The sequence below is a fragment of the Sceloporus undulatus genome, chromosome 2, assembly GCF_019175285.1.
Source record: "Sceloporus undulatus isolate JIND9_A2432 ecotype Alabama chromosome 2, SceUnd_v1.1, whole genome shotgun sequence".
In the NCBI taxonomy this organism is placed as follows: Eukaryota; Metazoa; Chordata; class Lepidosauria; order Squamata; family Phrynosomatidae; genus Sceloporus; species Sceloporus undulatus.
In genome coordinates this window covers 98,871,874-98,882,152 of record NC_056523.1, presented here as the reverse complement: position 1 = coordinate 98,882,152, position 10,279 = coordinate 98,871,874, and the positions used below count along the sequence as shown (strand labels likewise).

Below are 10,279 nucleotides of genomic sequence, written 5' to 3'. Positions count from 1 at the left end.
AATAATAATAATAATAATAATAATAATAATAATAATAATAATAATAATAAGTGTTTATTTGTCAAGATATGTCTGTTATGAGATATTTTCATTGGGATTGTTAAACTGTTATTATACTGTGTTATAATTTGTCAATGTGATATGTTTGAGTCCAAGAGAAAAAAAAATGTAATGTTATGAGACACTGGCAGGTTGCAGACCGCCATAAAGGATGCCCTTAGGACATCCCATTTTGAAAAAGGGGCGTCTCTTCCAGACGCCCCTTAGCCTATCACGGACAGAGTCAGTGACAAACGGCGGCGGCCATTCCACACGGCCGCCGCCGTTTTGACGTAGCAGACACTCTGCGTCCGCACATCGCGTGGCGGAAGTGATGCCACAAGTGCGCCCTTTGGCACTCGCGGCGCCTCTTCCGGGGCCTGAGAAGGAGCGCGATTTCCGCTATCCTTCTTTGCAGCGTCCGGGAGCCGCGCCATTTAAAGGCTGCGGTTCCCAGACGCTGCAAGCGGAGGTGGAGCCAGACCGCCGCTTCTCGGCGGTCTGTAACCCGCCCAAGATGGCTATTTTATAACTATGGCCCAGTCCAGACAGGCCCTTTAGCAACCCTAGCACATCACCAGGACGTCATTGCTGCGTGGCACCATATACACAGTGCATGTAGCGATGACGTCACTGCTGTGCAGCATCCAAATGGAGCCGCGCAGCAGTAACGTGCTCACACCACTGCCAGCTATTTGCAGCGGGGCAAAAAGGAGCTGCGTTTTAGCGCTCCTTTTTCTTTAGCATAGCCGCACTGCGCAATTTGGTTGCTGAGGTGCAGCTACGGGAGAAAGGGAGGCGGCTCCCGGCTGCCTCTTTCTGGAGCTCTGTACCACGCCTATTTTTTCTTTATAACAACATTGTTTTTTCTTTATCAACTTCAAAGCTTGAAAATAGGATGCACATTGCTGAAAGATGCTGTTTTGATTTAGTGCAGTGGGCTATGAACTAGAAATCTACATACATTAAGAAATATCAAGTAGCCGTTGTGAATATAGATCAACTTGGAAAGTTATATGAGTGCAAAAATTTAACGATTGCAGAACTTTTGTTTCTGGCAGAAAGGTACAGAAGAGTACTCACTAATCAGTTTTGTCTATGGAAAACTGGAGGACCAGGGGGAGGGTATTCATACAGCCTAGAGAAATGTATGTATTTCAGATGTGCCAAAATCATAGGCTCTTCTTGTTGTTAGCTGACCTTGAATTGACTTCAGCTCCTTTGGACGAGACAGCTCCAAGTCTCCCTGTCCTCCACTGCTCTGCTCATTTCCTGTAGACTCTGCCTGTGTCCTCTCTGAGTCTAGCCATCTGGTGTGCAGTCTACCTCTCCTTCTTCTACCCTTAACCTTCCCTAGCATTATTTTCTTTTCCAATGAGTCATGCCTTCTCATAATGTGGCCAAAGTACAACAGCCTCAATTTAATCATCCTGGCCTCCAGGGGTATTTCTGGCCTGGTTTGCTCAGGGACATATTTATTTGTCTTTCTGGATGTCCACAGTATCCTTGGCATTCTTGTCTAACACCACATCTCAAATGAGTTGATCTTCTTTTTATCTGCTTTTTTCACAGTCCAGGTCTCACATCCATACATGGTGATGGGAATACAATAGACTGGATGATTCTCTGTTGTATATTTTTACTCTTTAGGATCTTCTCTAGCTCTTTCATGGTTGCCCTTCCCATTCCTAGTCTTCTTTTTTTTCTTCTCTTGACTGCAGCCTCCATTCTGGGCAATGTTTGATCCCAGGTACAAGAAAACTTTGGCTATTTCAATTTTTTCATTGTCTAATTCGAATTTATGTAGGTCCTCTGTTGTCATTATCTTTGTTTTCTTTATGTTCAGCAACCTGCCTTTGCAATTTCTTCCCTGACCTTCCTTAATAAATGTTCCAAGTCATTGATATTTTCAGCTGTTAATACTGTGTCCTTCGCATATCTTAGATTGTTGATGTTCCTTCTCCTATTTTCACTCCTCCTTCTTCTGAGTCTAGTCCTGCTCTTTGTATGATATTTTCTGCGTAGAAGTTGAACAAGTATGTCGATAATACGAAGCCTTGCCTGACTCCTTTGTCTATTGGGAAACATTCTGTTTCTTCATATTCTGTTCTAACAGTGGCCTCTTGTCTTGAGTATAGATTTCTCAGGAGAATTATCAACTGTATTGGCACACCCCTATCACTGAGCGCATTCCATTGCTTTTCATGACTGACGCAGTCAAAGGCTTTGCTATAGTTTATAAAGACTCTTAAGTCATATCAATTCTACTTGTGGCTCCTTGCTTTCTAAAGTCATTTTTGGAAACTGGTCAGTGCTAGATGATTTAGATTCTCCATTACAAGAAACATACGAGGTCTCAAGGCCATTATGTAGTAATTCAATCCCTGTCATTCACTCAGCAGCTTTGAGAAATCTGAGATTTAGGACACCTTGGAAGTGATGTTGCAATTGCTTGCATGCTTTGATTAACAGCCGTGGGTGGATCCATCAGATTTACCCTGACCTTTAAACACAGTTGTATGTCTACCTTTCATCATTTAAGAAGCGTCACTGAGTAGATGGTTACATTAGTAAAACTGAGCAGAGATGTCTGCCTGCTCGTGGCACAACCTATTTTGAACACCTTAAAAACACATACAAATAACAAACTTTAGAGCAGTGTCTATATATGCATAACAGATGGAACATTATGACTGTAATGTAATTATATCTCCTATCATAAAGCTTCTAGAAAAGAGGGTTATCACTACAGTGTTTGTTTTATGAAAAGGTAGTGATGGAGCTCAAGATACTTTAAAATTAAATATAATAAAGTAGGAAATGACATTTTTTTTCCTGTTTACTCTGGTTGAATCTCAACATTTGCTCTGACTTGCCAAACTTTCACTCAGGGTAACCCCTTTAAAAAGGTGATGTTAAAAAAATCTGCCATGATATTCATCAACAGATTCAGGTTCTTGATGATTGGGAAATCAAAGTGAAACTTTCATACCTGACTTGGTAGTACAGTGGTACCTCGGGATACGAAATACCCAGGTTACGAAATTTCCGGGATACGAAAAAATCCCATAGGAAATAATTGTTCCAGGTTACGAATGTTTTTTCGGGTTACGAAAAAATTTTTGGTGCTTTTCGGCGCTATTTTACACGGAATCGCGGCTTTTCCCCATTAGCGCCTATGGCATTTCGGCTTACGAAGGCTTTTCGGGTTACGAAAGCGGCCGCGGAACGAATTAATTTCGTAACCCGAGGGAGCAGTGTACCTTCAGTTGTTGTGGAATTTCTGAATATTAAACAACCAACTTCCACAAAGCAGTATCTTAAAAACACTAATCCACGTTAGCTATAAAATCCACCAAACAAAACTTAGAACCTTAAATACAAGCAAGGTTAACATTCAATGTATTCTGAAATCCACTTAAATATTATTGTATTCATGTAATAGATATTAATTCTCCAGTACATCAACTACCAAGCTCTTTCTTGCATTTTGTTAATGTTTCTTCATTTCTACCACTGTGACTACAGTGGTGCCTCGGGTTACGAAATTAATTCGTTCCGCCATTCCTTTCGTAACCCGAAAATTTCGTAACCCGAAAAGGCTTTCCGTTAGCACTGGAAAGCCTATAGCTGCACTTTGCAGCATTTGAATTTCGCGCCGAAATGAATTTCGTAACCCGAAAAATATTTCGTAACCCGAAACAGTTTTTGCCAATCCAACTTTTTCGTATCCCGGAAATTTCGTAACCCGATCATTTCGTATCCCGAGGCACCACTGTATTTGCTTTTCCATACAAAGTATGTAAGACCCCATCAAATATATATAGCTCTATAAAATTAATATATCACAGGTTCCCCAGGCATTAAAGGCCTAACTCATTTTTAGATCTTTAGATACATACCACTTATTTGTCCCAAATGTATTAACTGAAAATAACTACCACCATAATACAGTTCTGTATTCACTTGCATTAAGGTAACATCTACATCTCCAACAGAAATGAATCCACTGAACTTTGACCATAGACATAGTGAGTTCAAACACAGTCAGGTGGAGCTGGTTCATATTAAGCAATCATGAATAGGCATACTTTTTTAAGAAAGAGAGGAATAACAAATCTTATTCAATAAGGTTGCTATGCCAAGATTCATATTAGCAGCATAAGAAAATTATAAATATATACTTGGGCAATTTGAGAGATTTTCAATGCCAACTGTAAGGAAATAAGTGAATGAAAGTGCATACTACTAGCCTAATTATAAACATAATTACTAGAAGCAAATATCTCTTAGGTTTAATAAAACCCACTTCCTGGTTCAAAAAGGTATGATCCAATTGTAACTAAGACCAGTCCCTACTGGTTTCAGAAGTCCCTAGAAGCAAAAGAGCTAATAAGAGAACAATAGGCAACTTTATTTGCTTAAGAATTTAAATACTGTTACCTAAGAAAAAGGCATACTGTATTTATTTTTCAAATGCCTATTGAAATCTGTAAATCTGCTAATGCCATCTTGGATAGTAGAAACCATGAAGTGCATGTTTTCTCCCATGCTTACCCAGAATGGCTAAACATATAAGCACACTGTATAAAATACAAAGCAATAATTTATTTCAAAATGGCTAAACGTACAAGAGCCTCACTATTTATGGGAGGTGTGGGGAGAAGGGGATTCAAATAACCCATATCCCACCCATACAACTAATAGTTATCTATAGTGAGCCTCCTACCACAGAGATTCATGAGTCTTATACCTATTATTTAATAATTATCAACCAGGAAGAGTTGCCAATAGATATTTTAACTAAATGAGAACATTCTGTAAGCAGTGGGAATGTAATGTGTATGGTTTGCCAGCTTAAACAAAGTATTTCGCCTCTGGACATAACAGATGTTATGTTCAAATCCTATCTTATGTGAGAGCTCACTGGCAGCCTTTGAGCAAACCACAGAATCATAGAATCACAGTTGGAAGAGACCAAAAGGGCCATCCAGTCCAACCCCATTCTGTAATGCAGGAACTCACAATCAAAGCATCCCCTGTGACAGATGGCCATCCAGCCTCTGCTTAAAGACCTCCAAGGAAGGAGACTCCACTACACTCCCAGGAAGGAGTGTGTTCCACTGTCAAACAGCCCTTACTGTCAGGAAGTTCCTCCTAATGTTCAGGTGGAATCTCTTTTCCTGGAGCTTGCATCCATTGTTCCGGGTCCTGTTCTCTGGAGCAGCAGAAAACAAGCTTGCTCCCTCAATATGATATCCCTTCAAATATTTAAACAGGGCTATCTTATCACCTCTTAACGTCTTTTCTCCAGGCACTTAGATCCAAAGCCACCTACCTTGCAGGAGTGTTGTATGGATGAAAAAGACAAAACCTGTCACACATCCAGGAGGTTAAATAGATTGCAACAATGACTCACAATGGCAGAACGAATCCCATCTGATATGACAGCAACACAGGTCAGGCCAATCACCTAGTTTCACTCACTGAGCTCCCTAAGCTACCTGGGTCAGTGACTCACCGAATTACAGCCGAAACAGTCACCTAATCTCTAATTTCCTTTCAAAACTAGGGCTATCCTTTCCCCAGACCTGGCTATAAACTGAACAGTTGGACTGAACATCAGTGTCAGATATAGCCATAGGCACTAATAATGATGATGATGATGATATTTATTTCTTACCCACCTCTCTCCATGGATCGAAGTGGGGAACAATAACAAATCAACAAATACACATTAGTTAAGAACACAACACCAGTTAAGACATACATCAGTTTAAAAGAACAAAGAAGATACACAGATATTAAATCAACGTTTACAATTCATCATTTAAAATTTACACAGCCTACTGTAGGCTTGTCACTTGCCTCTCCCCCAAATATATAGAGATATAGATACACAGTGTGCATGCGTGTATCTATATCTATATATATTTGGGGGAGAGGCAAGTGACAAGCCCACAGTACATGGCATAGTGGTTTGAGTGTTGCACTAGGACTTTGGGAAACCAGGATCTCAATCCGAACTTGGCCATGGAATGCCACTGGGTGACCTTGGGCAAGTCACACTCTCTCAACCTCAGGGAAAGGCAATGGCAAACCTATCCTTATATGGTTACATTACCATGAACAAATCTTACCAAGCAAACTTCATGGCAGGTTCACCTTATGGTTGCCATAAGTCAGAAACGACTTGAAGGCACACAACAAAACCAACAAAGAAGCCCTTCAAGCCATGGGTCGGAAGTGACCAAAAGGCACACAATAACAGCCACAACAGAAAAGAATGACAAGGAGAGGGATGGATAAATGGGGGGGGGTGTGGGGTGGAGAGAAGGGATATCTTTGGGAAGGACAGCAATGACCTAGCAGGCAGCAGGAGGTTCAAAAGACACACTGCAGAAACAACCCAGTGTGAGACTGCTTTAACTGCCCTGGCTCAGTGCTAGGGAATCCTGGGAACTGTCGTTCATTGTGGCACCAGGCTCTGACAGAGAAGGCTCAATGTCTCACAAAACTACAGTCCCCAGAACTCCCTGGCATTGAGCCAAGGCAGTTACAGCGGTCTCAAACTGGATCATTTCTGCAGTGTGTCCTGGACCCTGAGAAGTGAACCTGAGGGAGGGAGGGAGGGGGGGAGGGAGGGAGGGGAGATAACATACTGTAACAATTATTTAACTCTGTTTTGACCTAACACTTCTCTATGTTTTCAATGGCACTGTTTTAATCTTGTGAGCCTCTCTTTATATATCCCTGGGCAGAAGATAAACAACAACACATAATAATAATAATAATAATAATATACTGTAATACAAAATAATAATTATTTAAAAGTAATATAATACTGTAATACAAAATAAAATACAATAACAATATACTGTAATCCTAATTAATTAATTAATTAATGATTTAATAAGGTGAGGTGGAAGGCTTTCAAGGCCGTCCTCCATGGTTCTTCGGGGGTTCTTCTGTGTGGCCATGTTCCAGAAGAGGCTCTTCCTGGCGCCTCTGCGGCCTCTGGCATCTTCAGAGAACCCACTCTTCCAGAAGATGGACTCATCGCCCCCGAAAACCCACCGAAAACAATAATGATGATGATGATAATAATAATAATAACGATAATCCCGTTCTGTTTGGGACCTGCTCAAAATGGAGGACCTTTTTGGGAATGATAGAAGGAGGCTGAAATGTGGAAAAGCTGGAAGAGGAGGAGGAGGAGGTGTTTCTGGCGGTGTCCCAAAGGGGCTCCCTCCCAGTGAGGCTCTCTCTCTCTCGGGGTGCCCAGGCGGAAGGCCCGGAGGAGGGAAGGAGAAGGGGCCGAGTGGGGGAGAGGGCCGCTGAGGCCTAACCGGGGCTCCCTCACCTGCTCCTGCGGCTCCTGCTGCTGCTGCTGCTGCTGCTGCTGGTGCTGAGCGCCTGGGACTCGGCCCGCTCCCAGGCCTCTCCCCCGTCCGTAGCTCTCCTGCCCTCCGCTCCGCCCCTTCTCCCCCGTCCGAGCCTCCTCCTCCTCCCCTCCTTCTGGGCCTCGTTGGCCCTCAGAGGCGCCCAGGAGGAGCCCAGCCAGGCCCAGAGGGCATCTCCTCCCACTCTCTCTGGGGCCCTGCCAGGCTCCCCTGGTTCAGACCCAGTTGGGCCTACGACAAACTCCAGCTCCCAGAATTCCATAGCAAAGAGCCAGACGACAAGTTAAACTCGCCATTGCGTATCATTGCTATTGCATGGCCTTCCCCTGAGGAGGCCGAGAGAGTGTGACTCTCCCCAGTGGGTTTGCTTAACTTGGGTAAACCAGGATTCAAACCCAGGTCCCAGTTTCCTGGTCTTAATGCTCAAACCACAAGACCAGGCTGGCTCTCCAGGGAAGGAAGGAAGGAAGGAAGGTCTAGGCAGGGAGAGGCCCAGGGTCACAGAAACCACTCAGTTCCACCTCAGAAACCACAAAGAAGCACTCTGGTGCCCTCAAAGGCTGAAGGAGCTGAGTTTAGCTAACATTGATTTTTGGCAATTTAAAAGAAAAAGAGCACGGCCGCCATAAGCCACTTTGGGTCCCAATCTGGGGTAAAGGATGAGTAGAAATAAATTGTTGTTGTTGTGCTTTATTTATATACATTTGTTGTTATTAGCAGCCCTCAAGTCAACTTCGATTCATGGTGACCCTATGGATTTATTATTATTATTATTATTATTATTATTAACCTTTATTTATAAAGCGCTGTAAATTTACACAGCGCTGTACATACAATCTTTTTAATTGGACGGTTCCCTGCCCTCAGGCTACAATCTAAAAAGACACGACACAAAAGGAGAAGGGAGTAGTGGTGGGGAAGGGGCCTTTCTAGTAGGATAATACATATAAAATACATAGCAATACAGGAAATGATTCAATGATGAGGCATCTCCAAGAAACCTTGTCCTCAGCTTCTCTGCCTAAGGATTTAATCGCACCACCTTCGGCGCCCAACTTACCTCTTCTGAATTTGAGCCAAATTCGGACATTAGGCTGATTTATCGCATGGTCTTTTCCCTCAAAACAGCTTCCTGTTGCCTCCAGTGTTGAATTTCGGGCCCCAAAAGTCACTAAGGCAGCCATTATTTCCAAATCGGAAGCTTCGGGATTGGAAAAAATTGCCTCCATAGCGACTTACAAGGCCAGAATTCAACACCTGAGTGTATATCAGTGTATATAGAAGCAACATTACTGGGTGTTATGGGCTCCTTGACAAGATCTTTGAACATGGGGTTAGCTACTACTTAACATCTGGTGTTTCAGGCAACTCCCAAAATCTTATGTCAGATACACACACACAATTACTTTGCTGTGTTTGAGTACTGTTTGGGAGAAAGGTGGGCTAAAAATAAAATAAATAAACATTGGCATTACTTTGCGTATAACTGTGTGGCAGAGAAGCAAATAGTAAATCCATTCCAAAGAGATAATCAACACTGTTTTCTGACATCTTAAAGAATTACAAGTTTTCATTTGTGTTTTTTAAAAAGACCCTTGGATGATGCTAAACAACATTAGGACAAACTAAATTCCTACAAAAGCGTGTGACCCTTTGAGCTGTCTTCCATCAGTTTGCTTTGATATATGGTTAACAAATTGATTTTATGTTTGATTACTATTGACTATTGATATTTATGGCCAATAATTTACTTTCTTTAGATTTCCTTTTCTTGTTAGATATGTATGTGTAATGGCTGTCTGCTAAAATGCAATAAACTAATTTTGTTTTGATATTAATAGAAATATTTTGTTCTTCCCTGTTAGAGTTCTGTGTTGTATGCTTCGCATATGTCAGTGAATTTGTAGTGTTGAGATTTCTTCCCATTACAACATTACATCTGTAGAGCCACACAGCAAACTGTGGATTTTGTGATGTGAGAATGATTATGCAAATGCTATGTATGAACTGGTGCAAAAAAGAACACCAGTGTCATAATTCTGTCTTTGTTTGGATGAGAAGCAGCCCTTGTACCTCTCCAGCTATATATTCTTATTTCAGGAAAATGAAGGATGTTATAGAACTACACAGGGATTGGATGGCTTTTTTCTATGAGGGACACAAGCTGGCCATGACAAAAGAATGTTGACAAACAGATCAAAAAGTGCTGAGATGTTTTCTGCTCTGTTGCTGATTTGGTTTCTGTCACCTGTGTCCATTTTCTGTTGTGTGATGCTTCTGAATAATATCCCTTAACAATTCTTATATTCTAAGCTATCTAGAATTTAACACTCATAGAATCATAGAATTGGAAGAGACCAAAAGCACACCGAAAAAAGATATTACAGACTTTCTAAAAAAGGCAGACTTAAAAGAATTTAATGAGCAGCAAAGAAATTTATTAAATAGCCCCATAACTGTGGCAGAGATTACCGAAGCTATTAAAAGGGGAAAGAAAAAGAAATCACCAGGACCAGACGGCTATCCCATAGAGTACTACCAAAAATATGAGGACCAACTGATTCTCCCGCTCCAGGCAACAATGAATGCCATTGGAAATCATAAGTACTCTGAAACTTGGCAACAAGCAAATATTACACTCTTACCTAAAGAAAACAGAGACCCCAAAGATGTCAAAAATTATAGACCGATATCCCTGTTAAATACGGACTACAAACTCTTCGCAGCAATATTGTCAGAAAGACTGAAAAAAGTTCTCAATGAATGGATCCAAGAAGATCAAGCGGGATTCTTACCAAAAAGACATCTTAGAGATAATTTACGTATCATTTTGAATA

At 41.5% G+C, this 10,279-nt stretch overlaps 1 protein-coding gene across 1 annotated transcript in view; it reads right to left on the bottom strand.

Moving 5' to 3' along the window:
• SAR1B (secretion associated Ras related GTPase 1B) overlaps positions 1–7,514 on the bottom strand; it is a 42,304-nt gene extending 34,790 nt beyond the window's left edge. Inside the window, exon 1 of the mRNA XM_042448716.1 lies at positions 7,403–7,514. The gene's annotated coding sequence lies outside the window, so the exon portion shown is untranslated. The remainder of the gene's footprint in view (positions 1–7,402) is intronic.
• Positions 7,515–10,279: the final 2,765 nt, after the last annotated feature.